Genomic DNA, 16,959 nt, shown 5'->3' on the forward strand with positions numbered 1-16,959 from the left:
AAAAAAAAAAAAAAAAAAAACCCCATAAAAAAGTGGGGGGGGGGGGTATTTAAGTTACATATATTATGACAACCTTTAATTTGTTGTTGCAATAAATACTGTATCTTTTTTTATATCTTTGTATGTATAGAAATGCTCTATGAATGGGCTCAGAGTTGTTGGAAATAAACTGTATATAAGTTTATCTGTTTGAAAATTACTTTAAAATGGTATTTTCTGATCACTTTTTGCTTCTTGCTTACCGTGTTACTATAAGATGTTTTCTTTTATGAACTAATATTAATGTTAATTACTTTTTGCTGGTGTCACATTTTAAAGAACTATAAATCCCAACAACCAACTGGTGTGTAAAAATAATTAACATTTTTCTTTATTGAGATGTATTTCCCATTTTTGTGGGGAAAATAAGCCAAAATTATTACTTTGTGTTTGAGTTTTTTAAATATTAATAAATGTCTGAGTTATTGTATGCAAAACAATAAATATGATTTAAAATTATTTCAAAGTAGTACAATGTTTATAAAATAAACCTAAGGACTATAGAATTATATGTTTCTTATTTATTTATATATATTTTTTATATTCTAAGATGTTGCAGAGCAGTTGGGAGGGAAGGAGAGAGGGGAAGGGGAAGGGAAATAGGGTGCAAGAAGGAGGAAGAAGGGGGCGTGGTCAAGTCCCATGGCACCCGTGCCCCCCCCCATTCTGGCAGGGGAGACTAGGGAGCTGTCAGCGGAGGCTTGGTCATTGCTATCCTGGGTGCACATGTCAGGGGGTATGGCTGAAGCCCTCAGCTCCCCCCAGCCCTACTCAGGAGCCCAAAGTGTTTCTGATGGTGGCTCAATGGTCATCTCTGGGCTTGGTGTAGACATGAGGGGATCATGGTTGAGGCCCTTGGCCCTCCACCACTTCAGCTCGGGAGCCCTGGGTGCTTACTGTGGTGGCTCAGAGGTTGTTGTTGGGCCAGCTGTGGCCTTTGGGGGATATGGCTGAGGCCCATGGCCCTCCCCCTTCCCTGGCTTGGAAGACCAGGGGGCTTCCAGTCCTTCTAGGTTTTATAGGTGTTCTTTGTAAGACATTTACTGGTTTATATCAAACTTTGTCTCTGATCTGTGGATATTTTGTTTTTTTCTTGTAGTTCTGTGTTGGATTATTACCTATTCCTACAATTTAAACTCTGCACTGGAACTAATTTGTTGTCCTTTGGTTACTTCTACAATGAAGGAACTTCCTAAGGGAACCAGCACTTGGGCTCTGTGGTAGAGCTCAATTGCTGCTTTGCTGCTGATTCTCTGCGGAAGGCTTTTTGTGCAGCTCAGGTTTTAATTGTTGACCACGTAAGCACTTCTGGGTCTTGTGAGGTCTGATACACCTGTATTTGAAAAATCTGGTCCTGTGTCTGAGTCTTTTCAGCAAACTGCAGCCCCTGCAGTTCTGTATTCCTGACCAGTCTCCACTGAGTGGGCCTGTGCTGACTGGAGGGCAGATCAGCTGTCCATGCCGTGCCCCAGTGTTCCTCCTGTGGCCTGTCTCCCTCACCGCCTGTACTCCAAACACTTTCCATGGGATGGGCCAGGTGCTAGTCCCTTGTGATGACTCACCAGCCTCTGACTGGCTCCTTTTTTCAGTTGTTGTGGCTCCTCACTCCTATGTGGGTCCACGGGAACCCTGTTAGTGGTCTTGCTCGCCTGGGAGCCACAAAGGCCCTCTTCTCCCCTGCCACCTCCAAGCAACTTCATCCAAAGGGCACAGCTGTGGCTTTTGCCAGCTCTTGCTCTATGTACTCACCAGCTCCAGCCTTAAAGCAGCTGGGGCTCGAAGTAGTTGGAGTGGTCCTTTCTTTCTTTCATGGTGGCTTCTCCTGCCTTCATGCACTCCATAAGTCTCTCTTCTTCCCCTGAGCTCTAGCAACCTCAGCTTGCTGTCATTGCTTTTTAATAGTTGTAAATTGGTTGATTTGTGGGAGAGAGTGATGCTGGGGACCTTTTATTCCACCATCTTGACCGGAAGCCTGAGAATTATATATTAATATATGTATTTTTACATAATCTCTAGGAAAATCTGTCAAAAAAGATTATTATATTTTAGCAACTTCCATGTAAAAGTGAGATACTACTTCAATTAGGTTTTTCAGAAATCTGTGAATTTCAAAGCCATTTTATTTGTTCATAGTATAATGAAAGATAGAAATGGCAAAAACAGCATGGTTCAAAGCCTCACTCGTATTAGGGTATAGGAGAGTGAGGAATTAAAATAAGTGCAAAGATTTTGGAGTCAGACCTGTATGCAGAGACTGACTTCATTATCTCTGAACAAATTATTTAACCTCACTGAGCTTCAAATTTTTACATTCTAAAAGTTGGAGAACTTATAGGGAAAGCATTGGTAACAAACTTCGTTGCCTGCGGGACCAGAGAGGTAATTTAAATGTGTATGTCAGTCAGGATAGGATAGGTCATACAGAGTTAACAAATGGTCACCAAATCACAGTGGGTTACAATAAGGATTTATTTCTCACTCATGCTGCACATTTGTTAATGAACTATGATTCTGCTCTTTGTTATCTTTTCTCTAGGATCAAAACTGATGGAGAGACCTCTGCCTCAGATATTGTCTCATAACTAAATGTTCAGACATCATGAAGTGCACCCTAGCTCATAAGCTTCTGCCTTAAGGTGATATATTTCAATTCAACCTGCATTTTATTGGCAAAAATAAATGCTAAGTCTACTACAGAGTTCAATAAGATAAGGATAGATAATCCTCTACCAAGAAAGTATATTGGAGTATTTGCCCATCCAAAATGCCAGTTTAATTTTAGCTGTGTGCTAACTGGCTTTCCACAATGAATCAAGTCACCCTCATGTCAGTGTGTATATGCGTAATGTGTAAGCAGCAACTAAAGTAGAAGATTTTTTTTTCTAAAGGGATCAGCTTCTCTTTAATTTTCACTAATTGTTACTATGAGGAAATACTTGCTTGGTGTTTTTAACTCTTAGTTTTTTTTAATTTCCAGGAGAGGCCATGACTCCAGATTTCTTATATGAAATTTTACTAATTTAAAATGTTAATGACACAGGACACAGGTTTGAATTAAATTTAGCCCCATACCTAACATTTTGTGAAAATTATATACTATAGTATCTTGGAAATTGATAATTAGTTTAATAGCCTCTAACCTTCATAAGCTGGCTTTTGCATTAAAGCTAATTGGAAGTAAGAATCAAATCTACTAAAGAGTAAGAATCGTAATAATTAAAGTAACTAAAAGTAATGATCATTTTCGTAAGTGCACCCCAAGTTGCTTTTAAAGGGGATGTTACCAAAATGTGAATAGTAGCAGGATTTTTTTTTAGAAATACAGTTTCTCTAGATGCCGACTTTTAAAAGAGTAGCTTTTCAACTGGAAATTCTGGCATGTTTATTAAAATTGCCCTTATTTTATTTTTTTCATGTGTCATTCCTGAACGGCAGATCTGCTGTTACGATTATCATACGCCATGCTTTGATTAAAGTACCAGATAGTACACCTATAAAATCACCTATAAAACTGTTGTGTTGAATTTTAACTTCATTAGATATGTAACAAGCATGGTGATGAAATGGTTGGTATTTTCACCTAAAAACCTATATGGATATTTTAAAATAACTAGTGTTAATGTTATATGTGATGAAAACATGTTGCTATTTACCTTTTAGTTGTTTTATTGATAATAGCCTAACCTAGGAGTTAGAGATCCGTGGAATTAATATAATTGAATCCATAGCTTAGGAGGAGAGTAAGTGGAGAGAAAGAATAGGTGTTGGAGTAATTTATAGATGTTCTTCCATGCTAGAACTGGAAGCTTCTGACCGACCACTGCATGGAGCCAGAAAATCAAGTAGCTTCTTCCCTATTTCTCTTAAATAAGTAACTACTACTATGAAAACACACCCTTGGGCTGAGTACTCAACCTGCACTTTGTCAGCTTCTATCTGGTTTTGGGGTTTAGTTGCTTTACCAAGGATATAACCTGTTACCTTTCACCTATCCTCTCTCCCCTGCTTTTTGTTTTCTAATATTTCTTTTTTTGGTACTTCGGTTTGAATTATGTTCATTTTCATATGTACAGTTTATTTTTATGATTTTTAATGTGTTTACATACCTATTGTTTGTTTTTTATTCTCAAACCATTTCTATTAAGGAAAGCAATAAAGGAAAGATAGTTTTTGTTTCTCTGATGTTGGAAGGTAAAGAGCTTCTACGTAAAATAAATGAAGGAATGAGTGCAGTGAAATGATCCATTCTATAAACATGGGCAATTGAAGTACTTATCACTTTCAGGGATGTTTTTCATAAACAGCTTTACATTCTGTGACTTCTAAGAATCAAGCAAAAATTATTCTCGATACAAATTTATGCTTGATTTACTAAGATAGAGCTTAATGTTTCATTTTACAGTATTCATTCCCTACATCAGAAGCTGAACATTTTAAATCCATAGTCTCCAGCAGACTTTGCCTGCCCTTGCCAATAGTGTGTTGCAAGGCAGGAAGTAAAGGCGGAAGAAACAAAATGTTGGGAGGGACCTTCCCCAAAACTTTCATGTCTCGCTGGTTATGAAACTATGGATGCTATATCTCCAATTAAAAGATCCCTTTATATATCCACAATACAGAATCTATAGCCAGGTATCTGGATCTATTTTTGCATTAGATTCTAGTGTGTGTTTTTGTTTGGACCTGTCTACATTCTTATACAGACTCCTTCAGTACCCACACCATATCACCAGGGATAAAGTGAAAACAGTATGGTAGTTTTCTTCAAATAGGATTTTTGAAGCAAAGTAAGCTACACATCTCTGACCATTATTTCTCTTAATCTGTCAGGATTCTTTCAGAGGAAACCTGAGCCCACATTTATTGTTATTACCTAAAAAGTCATGGAAATTCATTTGATCCTCTGACTACTCACCCCCTTGCCTGAGAGTACCGTTTAGGCTGATTTCTTCTAATCCTTTTTCTCCAAAGCAAGAGGATGATAGTCTTTAAGCTCTAGACTTCAGCTCTCATTCCCTTGTTGTATGTATTTTTATCACTGAATCTATTATTTATCCATGCATGGTCTGACCTCCCTCCCAAAAATAGAAAAATACTCCTTTTTTCGGATAGATTGTGAATCCCAGCCATCCTAACTGGACCCTCAGACCAATTTTCCAACTACATTTTAATCAGTACTAAGGAAGCTTCTCATGGACCAATAGCTTCTCATAGATAAATCAGCTAAAGGTTAGGCAGGCTTGTACCAATGTAGTCAGGGAGGTCCAGGAAGTCTGCAGATTTACCTGTTTCCAAGCAACAGACACATGACCTTTTATCAGTTTTCCTTGGTTTCTCAGGCATCCAATACACCAGATCCAGAGTTATGGATTTAACAAATTCTAGTAAGATCTAAGATAAAAGCAATAGGCATAAACTTTCTTTTTTTTTTTTTTAAATAGATGACCGGTAAGGGGATCTCAACCCTTGACTTGGTGTGGTCAGCACCACGCTCAGCCAGTGAGCCAACCGGCCATCCCTATATAGGATCCGAACCCATGGCCTTGGTGTTATCAGCACCACACTCTCCAGAGTGAGCCACGGGCCGGCCCTAATAGGCATAAACTTTCAGAAAAGACTACCTGGGTCACTTCTGCTGACAATTATTTCTTTCTTGGAATATGACTGCCTAGGCTCCCGAAGTAAGCATTCCACTTATTTGGCTGTCTTTTCTAATGGATTTTAATATTCTGTTTTCAAGGTATGTTAATTATTTCAATATATCCCATAGATTTATTTTTTCAACTTTCTAAGGTAACAGAGACTTTGATAGATAAAGGTAGATTTGTCAAATTTATTTCTTACATCCACAGTCTTATGGCCTGTAATTTAGTTGCCTATCACGGCGCCGACTTAATTCCTAACAAAGGCAACTACTCCCAATATATGCTCACAGTTTTATTTACCTTTAATTCCTTTATGATGTACATGTTATACAATCATATCTGAGGACCTGAAAGCCAAAAAACTATTAGCTGGACTAACAAGACTCTTCATAGAAGTGTTGGGGAGCAAAAGGACTTCTGTAGGAAATGTAACGGTTCCTAGACCATGGAAAGTTTTAGAAATATGCACATGCTGTGGTCCCACACTCAGGGATTTACTTTAGATTGGTATAAGGAGTGGCCTAAGCATCTGTAAAAGAAAGTTCCATGAATCACCCTGTTGTAACCCCAGATTGAGAACCTGTGCCACTCTGAAGATGTCACACTGTGACTTAGTGCAGTTTCAGAGATTAACAGACCTTGTATTGAGTTCTGGCTCCAACACCTCCCCCATCTCAGTTATCTTCAATTATTTGTTTCTACACAGTCTACTGTTTTCCACAGAAAAAGGCATTTCAAAAAGTTCACGAAAAGGGGCTGGCCCGTGGCTCACTCGGGAGACTGCGGTGCTGATAACACCAAGGCCCCAGCAAAATAATCCTGTTTGTTGGCAGCTATCTAATGATTTACATTAACTGAAGTCTAAATGTTAGTGCCATCTAAGGCAATCTTTCCCAAAATATAACCTGTGAAACAACCTACAAAAGCAATCACTCTCTTTCCTTGGCTTTTCTGGTATCCTCCTTTTTTGTTCTTTCTTCTCTCTCCTTTTGTTTGTACCTTTCTCTCCATTTAGGTTTCTCCTAGATCCTCTCCTCTTCACATTCTGATCTCTCCCTAGGCATAACTATTCATTACTTTGGTTGTCATAAATATGCAGTTTCAAATCAAAAATTGCACTAGACAAAGTCAAACAAGCAAGGAAGACTTTACTTCAGGCTATTGTGATAGTGCTGAGAGGCCAGAATAAAATCTAAACTCACCTCCACTGAAACGAAGGGCAGGAGAGTTTTTAAACTAGGGGTAGGCTACTCAAAAAGTACTGGAGGATATTAAGGATAAGTCATAAGACATCTGTGTTTGCTAATTGGCTTTATCCAAAGGAAAAATAAACTCACATCTTTGTGGCAGGAGATAGTTTTGCAACTTGGCCCCAGGAAGCTAGGTTCCTACCCCCACAGAAACTGTGAAATAGAGGTGCTATCTCTGTTGATGTTTACCCTTCAAAAAAGATGGCTCCCAGGTCCTCGTGAAAGACATTCCTGGGTTATAAAACTAACAAGAGGCTTTTTAAAAGATCTGCATCTCAAAGGAGCAAAGAGAATTTACAATTACAAGTTTTTTAAAGTAAACACTTAACAACAAAAATAAGAAGGTAAGTGGCCTCAACTTAAACAAAAGTCTATCCAAAATTTAATCACACTGAGGAGAATGTTAAGGATGTTTTGGTCAGCAAACTACTCACAAATGTGGATTTCCTTAAATATTCCCTGACATTTAAGACCTGTATATTCAAGCTGCTATATAGACCTTTTATATATACTTCCCACCCCGACATTGATGGCTCAGAGATACCTCAAATTCATGATCATCCCCATACAAACTAGGTCTTACTCTGTGTTCCCAATCTAAGTATTCAAGACAGAACTCACGGAATCTTTCCTAACATCTCCACCTCTCGCACCCAAAGGAACAACCTCATTCATATTTATATACTGAAAGGACGACAGGACCTGAGCTGACAGTTCACTGGAGAAGTTCCACTTTATTCGGGGGAGAAGCATACATTTATATAGAGCCGGTTCCGGGAGAGGGTGGTTAGTACATGGGGCGGTAGTTGATTGGCCGGGGGCAGGTAATGATTTCTGATAGGCTGCACCTTGGTGCCCGGGAGATTGTTAGGACCTGGAAGAGAAAAGCGCCATGTTTTAGGGAGTGCCTCCTTTGGGGTCTTCTATGGGGCCTTACATATACAATCAAGGAGAGAATTGGGCAATACCCAATTTTTTTTTCCAAGTTAATATCATGGGGCATATACTCTATGGGCTTGACCATTAGCATTTCGGTTCATCATTTTTGTGGTGAAATAAACAGAAATGTTTTATGAGAAAAATCCTTACTCTTCCACTGGGTACTATGTGAGCCAATCTATAGGTTGAATTGGGGTCTTCCATCCAGGCACATATGCTAATCAGGCTCTTTAATTTCCATTAGAGGATGTAACTCTTCTCAGCATTTGAGTTCATTTTTAATTATGTACAACATTTGCACTGCAGGATTTTACCAGATTCATCTATCCAAAGTTCATGAGCAAGAAGTTTTTATAAAGATTGGCAGCATAAGTCACTGACCACAATTCCTTCAAATTCTGAATTTTATCCTTGGGGTAATTCAGACTGCCAACAGCTGTACAAATTGACTACACTGTTTTTCATCTTGTAGAATTGCTTTTAACTCTCTGGCATTATGACATTCTTTAAGAGAAATGTTTTAAAATATAAAGCTGTAAAAGATAAGGTTATACTTAACGTTTATGTATTGAGTAAGCTGTACACAACATCACACCATATCTTTGTTTTACAAGGATCTATGAGAAATATTTACTTCAGTATCAAAACTGTTTGAGTTTCCATTGAGCAGCTAGTTTGATTTTTACTTTACATATTCTGGGGATTTTGTAATTATATGGTTGATTCATTTTCTTTGCCCACAAAACTCAGGAGCTGAGCCAGCAGCCTCTGTTTGGCAAAGTACAAGACGTTATGGTATCATTTTGTGTATTGACTTTAGCCTTGTCCCAATCGGCAGGGCCAACCTATTTCATTAACAGTAATTGACAAAAACAGTTCTCCCCACTGTTTTCAGCATAAAGAAGAAAAGTATCGACTAGATTTAAATCAGAAAAACAAAGCATAGCCAGGAGCCCTCCAGGGTGCACCTATACAGAAGTGGATACAATCCAACCCAACAGCAGAAGAGGGCTCAGAAAATTCGAGAAAGGTAAAGAGAATAAAGATTGCCTTGTCAGAATTTAGGCCAGGGACTCCAGGAGAGACTTACCAGTAGTAGAGACGTGGGAGCAAAATAGCCCCAGTGACCACTTGCCTCTTGCAGCTAGAGTCTTCTCTGATGCCCAAAGCGTTCCAATTTTTGCTACTGATTAAATTAAGCTCTCAGATTCCAAAATCATAGAAATGAACAATGTACCCAACAGTAAAGCAAGCAATGCTTTATTAAAAGAGGAGACAGACTTATGCATAATGGGGGTAGCAACAGTTAAGCTAGGCCCCCGGGAGGAGCTGTTCAGGGTCTTTTATAGGGAAAGGAGTTAAGGGGTATAGGACAGTGTCACTGGAGGTGGTCCATTCTTTTCTTCCCGGCTGTGTCATGGGCACATGCTCAGAAGGTCCAAGATGGCAATAGTGTTCATCATTGTCACCCCAGGAGGGTCATTGTAACAGTGTAGGCCCCCGGGAGGAGCTGTTCAGGGTCTTTTATAGGGAAAGGAGTTAAGGGGTATCGGACAGTGTCACTGGAGGTGGTCCATTCTTTTCTTCCCGGCTGTGTCATGGGCACATGCTCAGAAGGTCCAAGATGGCAATAGTGTTCATCATTGTCACCCCAGGAGGGTCATTGTAACAGTCACCTCGATGCTTTGTGCATGGGTGGGAATTCCTAAAGAGGTCTTAAGGTTAATCTATAACTTTTATTATTATGGTAAAACAAGCCTTGGGGAGGGGTTTTGCAACTCAGTAAATATCTGTTTCCTCCCTTATCTCAGTCTATTTTGAGGTTAATCTGTATCTTTTATTATTATGGTAAAACAAGCCTTAGGGAGGGGTTTTGCAACTCAATAAATATATTTCCTCCCTTATCTCAGTCTATTTTATCAAGGCAGCCCATGGGGTAATCATTTGCCCTGGTGGTCTCATGATTGAGGAGTGGAAAAGTAACAAAGTGTCCCGTGCAGGGAAAATGGAGCCAGTTTGGTTCACAGGCCTAGCCTTACTCTGTTTCAAATGGACAAAGGTCAAAGGCTTTTACTCTAGGATCTTGAACAAGACAAGGGTGCCCACTTTCCCCAGTATTATTCAACATGGTACTGGAAGTTCTAGCCAGCACAGTAAGGCAAAAGAAAGCAATAAAGTGCACCTAAACCAGAAAAAAGGAAGTCAGACTATTTCTATTTGCAGATGATATGATCATATACATAGAAAACCATAAAGACTATACTGAAAAACTACTAGAATAAATGAATTCAGCAAAGTGGCAGGATACAAAATCAACACACAAAAATCAATAGCATGTCTATATATCAAATAGCAAATTATCTGAAGACAAAATCAAAAAAGTAAAAGTAAACTCATTCATAATAGCTATCTGTCCAGGGCCAAAGAGCCCAGTCATAGCCTGCCCAGGGTCATGAAGCCCTGCTAATAGCCTTTTCACACTAAAGATATAAATGCTGTGACCTTTCTGCCATTTTCTCCTTCTTACTGCTTGCACAGCCCTAGGCATAGATCACCACGGCTTTGCTTTAGATAGCTGAGAAATGTTCCATTTCCCAGAAAGACTTGTCCTGTGCTTTTTCCCAGAAAACATCTGCATACTTCCTTATCTGCTGATTCCCTCCTGCTGTCTATATAAACTGTGACCTTCTGGCTAATAAACGAGACTTGCTCAGAATACTGTCTTGTCTCCATTTCTTGCATCTCTTGTCCCATCCAATTCCCACTCCCCCCTCCAGGGTCTGCGTTGAATATCCCACGGGTCAGGACAGCTATCTGTCCTATCTTTCTATCTATCTATGAAATACTTAGAATTTTAACCAAGGAGATGAATGATCTCTACCATTAAAACTATAAAACATTGGTGAAAGAAAGTGAAGAATACAGAAATAAATGGAAAGATATCCTGTGTTCATGAGTTGGAAGAACTAATATCACAAAATGTCCCTATTACCCAAAGCAATCAATAGATTCAATGCAATCCCTATCAAAATATCAATGACATTCTTCACAGAAATAGAAAAAAAGAATCTTAAAATTTGTATGGAACCATAAAAGACCCCTTATAGCTAAAACAATCTTACACAAAAATAACTAAATTGAAGGCATCACAATACCTGACTTCAAAATATACCATAAAGCTGTAGTAACCAAAATAACAGTACTGTCATAAAAGCAGACAAACAGACCAATGAAACAAATAGAGAGCCCAGAAATAAATCCACACATTTACAAAGGTGCCAAAAACAATTATTGGGGGAAAGGACAGCCTCTTCAACAAGCACTGCTGGGAAAACTGGATATCCACATGTAGACGATTAAAACTAGACCCCTATCTTTTTTTCACATACAAAAATAGGTAGGTAGGAAGACAATGTTGTGGTGTTCTAGGCTGACTAGAGCTAATAATACTACATTGTATATTTCTAAATAGCTAGAAAAGATCATCTTGACCATAATCACAACAAAGAAAAGGCAAATGTTCAGGGGATGGATATGCTGTCTACCCTATATAAATCACTGTATGATATATACATGTATTGAAACAACACACTGTACCCCACAAATATGTACAATTATTATTATTATTTTTTTAAGATTTGTAATCCTGGTGATATATAATCTCACCAATAAGACCACTTGTATTCCTGGGTTTCTCACATTTTAGTACCTAAAAGTCAAATTATCTGTCCCCCAAACACATACAATTTTGAAGAAGAAATAGATTACCTGTTAATATATCATAAAAACTTCCATTCACTAAAAGAGAGAATTAAGAAAATTCAGAGATGTCACTCATCCATAGTAATTCTCAAATCCTGCTGAACGGGAATAATAAAGACTCTGAACTGTGGCAGGGTAAGCTCATGGTCATCTAATCTTTTAGCCTCATTCAGTTTATGTGGCCCTGGCTTTGTCCTCTGAGATCTTGTATGAATCTGATGCTTCTGGCTCTTCTACAGTTTTCAAAAACTACTGCTTGTGGTTGTGTGTTGTGGGAGCCTGGGAATTGTTTTGTAACTAATTTTTGGTTTTGGTAGAGCAATGACATTCACAAGAGTTTGCAGTCCATACTGGGTATCTGGTCACCGTATAGTTTTATCAGGACGTTAGTATGTTATGTGTGCACAGTCAGAATCTTATAGGTGTAACTATAGCTAAAGATCTTATCTAGTCAAGGTTTTTAACCTTGAATATCCTCTTTACTGACTCCCTTTAACTCTGCCCACTCACCCTCCCTTAATTTAATGGCCATTGCTTTAGGGTAATTGAAAATAACGTACTTGTGAGGGAGGCCAAACCCTCACTCTCATTTTCCCCTTTGGATTATCTGTATCTGCCTGGCTGCCTACCAGTTTTTCTCTTGCTAAGATTGCTGCTTTGCTATTTTTGCAATGGCGTCTATTTAGAGTATTAAAAGTGCTTTTATTTTATAATTGTCTAAGGCTCCAAATTTTAGGATTTTCTAGCAATACTGATGTCAGGGTGCAGGCAGGGAGTGCTTCTCTTACCAAAGTGTCATTTGCCCTCATTTGTGCTTGCAGTATATTTACTTATCACTTGGGTTCATCTTGCCCTTATAGAATTTTCCTAAAGCTGGCAATAGGAACCAGTGCTAGCCAACATTCTAATCAGTCCCTACTCTAATTCTAGTTTCATCTGGCATATAGTTTGCTTCACAAAGTATATCATGTGACAATTTAAACGATCTCCACTGTTTATAAAGTGATCAACTTTCTAATGTCTAGTATTTAATACTCGAATTTTCATCTTTCCACTTTCTCCATGAAGCCAATTCCATTATTTAGTTTCTGTTACTTGTAGCAAACTATTTCTAGTAACAATTACTGAATAAATCAATTCAGGTACTTAGGTGAAACAACAATGCATTTTGGCTAACTTAATCAACAACCTTAGCTCATAAAATCCCCAGAATAGGGATTGTTCAAAGGGAGACACTACTGCCACATTTGTCACTTAATACATCTAACATTAGGAAATGGATAACACATCCCGGAAAAACAGACCTCTGTGATTATATGTGCCAGAAGATCAGATTTCCCTGTCCAGAGGCTGCCTTATTTTGCTCCATTGTATCACCAAAGTTCTCCTTGGCATTGCAAAGCAGTCTAGGGACTGCAGTTTTTATCTTTACAGCCCTTATTTCACAGACAGGCAAGGTAAAAATGATGCAAGAATAGGTGTCGAATAAATGAATATGTAGAATCTGCCATACCTGTTCATTGTATTTTCCCTCCCTACCGAAAATCAACATAGCATAGTGGCAAATACAACACAATAGTTTTGACACACAGACTTCAGTCACATCCATATGCCTGTGTGACTTTGTGTATTACTTAATTTTTATAAATCTTAGTGTCTCTATTTTGAAAACTTGGACAATAATGCCTATATCATAAGGTTAATGTGATGACAATATGGGATAGTGCAAATAGTTATTGGTATAGTATCTATATGAAGTAAATTCTCATGTGATAGTTATTGATATTATATATATTATTTCTGCTTGGAAGTAATCTTCTAACTGGTTTTTCTCCATTTGAATTTTTTTCTGTATTTATTTTGAAAAAGTACCTCAGGGTCTTGAAATTTCTTTTTAGAATGAAAAACAGTTTAGTAATTCTGAGTATTAGAATATTGAAAATATTGCATGAAAATTTAAGACCTAGGAAAAAGAAAGTATCACAGGGTATTCAAGGAGAGGTAGTGTCTCAGGGTATTCAGGGAGAGCTTTAGAGAGCTTTTGTTTTAGAGAAGTAAGGGCCTTCTCTAAAAAGTATTATCTCACATTTCTCTTTGGATCCTAGATAATGTAACTGAGTCTTAATGTTTAGTCACTAATGCCACAAAATTTTGTTAAGCATCTACTATGTGCTATTCATTGTACACCTAAAGGTAAAAATACTGACAAGACTTCCACCCACAGGGAACTTAGAGTCTAGTAAGGCAGACGGACAATAAACCAGTATACAAACATAGGTAAAATGATATTCTGATTATGAGAAGTACTTTGAATGAAATATGTAGTTCCTATGTTAGAAAAGTATTGATGGGGCAGGGTAAGCTACTTAACAGATTTCAAAAAATATTTCTTAAAGAGGGTACAGTTAAAATGAGACCTGTAAGGATGAGAAGAGACAGATGTGTGAAAAAAATAAGTGGGAAAGTGTTCTGGGGAATTGCTATCTTCAAGTTCCCTAGATAGGAACTAATTTGTACTGTTACAGAAACTAGAACACAAGGGTGCCTGGGTATTTAATAAGCAAGTGAGGAGAGACTAATGCAAAGCTATAAAGGCAACATGTAAAGTGTTCTGGGGAATTGCTATCTTCAAGTTCCCTAGATAGGAACTAATTTGTACTGTTACAGAAACTAGAACACAATGGTGCCTGGGTATTTAATAAGCAAGTGAGGAGAGACTAATGCAAAGCTATAAAGGCAACATGGGCCAGATTCTGCAGAGTTGTAAAGGCCTGGTAAAAATTTTGGATTCTATTATAACTGAAATGCAAATGGGAAGCTATGTAAATGTTTAAAGTAGGGTAGTGGTGTAATCTAATCTGTGTTTTAGAAGATCCCTGTGGCTGTTATTTATAGAATAGACCAGAGTGAATTAAGGGAAAACTGGAGAAATGAATACGTGGTGTATGGGACTAGGGTTGTGGCAGATGAAATGAATTTAAGTGAATGATACCTGATATAATTTGGACATAATAACCAACCAACTAGACCTATTTATGGGTTGAATGGAGAAGATATAGAAAAGGCAAGAGTCAAAATGACTTCCAGTTTTTTTTGCTTCAGCAACTGGGTCACCTTTAATATTCTCAACTGAGATATGAAAAATTAACAAAACATTGGTCTTGAGGTAAAGTACTGTCTGGATTTTCAAGATTTTCATATTGCTCATCTTAAATTTAAGATTTTGATGAAATGGCCAAGCGAGGATATCAAGTACACAATTGGGTATGGATCGGGATCAGAGGTGGTTCAATATGCATTTGAATATGGGCAAAATGCAATAGTATTTAAATCCATGGCCCTTAGCTGGAGATTTTTAAAATGTGCATTATCAACAGAAAGACAATTTCGATCATGGGTAAAAAATGAAATCATCTAGGGAGATTGTATAGATTTTGAAAAGAGAAGAAGTTATGATTACTGTCTGAGAAATCTCAATGTACAGACAGTGTAGATTTAAAAGAACAGAGAGCCCAAGCTGAGCTCTGAGAAACTTCAACTTTTAAGGATTTAGTGGAGGATACCCAAAAGAATAACAAAAATAAATAAATAAATAATAAAGATAAAAGAACTACCACTGAAATAAAAATCCATAAGGGTAGTGATATCATGGCTAAGAAAGGAAAATATTTTAGAAAAGACAGAGTGGTCAACTGTATCAGATGCTGCTGAAATTTGTAATAACATGACATAAAGGCGTGTATTGAGTTCAGAAATATGAAAGTTATTGGTGGCCTTACTAAGTTAGCATCAATTATTATGATGTGGACTTAGGCCATGTAAAATTAAGTTGAAGATGGTATTAGTTTGTTTTCTCTTGCTTATACCAAAAACTGGAAAATTTGTAAAAAAATTAAATTTATTTCTTACAGTTTAGATGCTGAGAAGTCTGCATTCTAGGGAACACATTTGGTGAAGGCCTTCATCTTGGTGATGACTCACTATGGCAGTAGAGGGTGTCACATGGAGAGAATAGCAAGAGCAAGCATGCTAATCTCACGTTCTCTCCCTGGAAAGCCGTCATAACCACACTCATGACAACTCATTACTCCATGAATGGATTAATCCATTCAGGAGGGTACAGTCTTCATGATCCAATCACTAACCAAAGGCCCCACCTTTCAAATACCATAAGTGGAATTCCCATCCTCCTAACACTGTTACAAAGGAGTCAAATTTCCAATACATGAACATTCAAGGGAGACATTAAACCCATAGCAAAGACTGAATTTGAGATGAAGTAGGAACAATATAAAAAACAATTTTTTTTCTATAAGTACAAGTGAAGAAAATGGGGTTAGAGAAGGAATTGAAGTCTGTTAGAAAGCAAGGGTGATGGGTGTTTAGAATTCAAATGGAGGGTTTTGTATTTCATAGGAGCACAAAGTTTTCTTAAGATGCATCAAGAGGCAAGAAGAAGCCAGGTACAGACCATAATAGGACTGAAAAAGTCAGTAATAAAAAGTGAGGGATTTTGATGAGGTTTTGATGAGATTATCAGTAGAGCTAAGAAAATGATAGAAAAATCTAAAAAAGAAGAAAAAAAAGTAGATGGATGTATATAGCAACTTGTGCCAGTAAGAAAGCAAAATTACCAGAAGCATGTGGGATTGGTGAATAGTATATAGTACCTATTCAAAGTTTTTGCTCATAATTTGAAAGAAAAAATAGGTAGATGACTACTTTCTGGTTAGTGTCTCAGGTGTCCCAGAATACTGTTGGCCATGAGTAAGACAAAAATCCCAAACCAACTTAGTTTAATCAGTAAGGGAGATTTATTTTCTCAAGTAAAGCAAACAAGCCAAGTCCCAACATTACATTGTTCCAGGTTGGCTAATTCAGTGGTTCACAGTAACCTAAGTTCATGCATCATTCCCCTGGTGCTGAAATTTTCTATGACTAGCTCCCCTCATGGTTGTAAAAACAGCTGCCACCATTTTAGGAGCCACATGCAGACATACAGTCAAAGAAGACATAACATCATTGTCTCTGTGTAAGTGTGAAAAAACTGTTTCTAGAAGCGACTTAGAAAACTTTCTTTCATTGACAAAAATTCTGTCAAATTTTCATGCTTAAACCTCTTTCCATCAAGGAGATTGGGAAAACATAATTGGCTTAGTCTAAATAGGACCTACTTCTGAGGTGGAGTCAGCCTTTTTAGAATTAACTGGTTATGACAAATTGTAAGAATAAAATAAATAGAGTTCTCTTTTAAAGGGAATGGGAATGACTTTGTGTAGTCTTATGGATTGAATTGTGTCCCCCACAAATCTTAATCCCCACTG

This window comes from Galeopterus variegatus, unplaced genomic scaffold, assembly GCF_000696425.1.
Source record: "Galeopterus variegatus unplaced genomic scaffold, G_variegatus-3.0.2 Scaffold5776, whole genome shotgun sequence".
Lineage (NCBI taxonomy): Eukaryota > Metazoa > Chordata > Mammalia > Dermoptera > Cynocephalidae > Galeopterus > Galeopterus variegatus.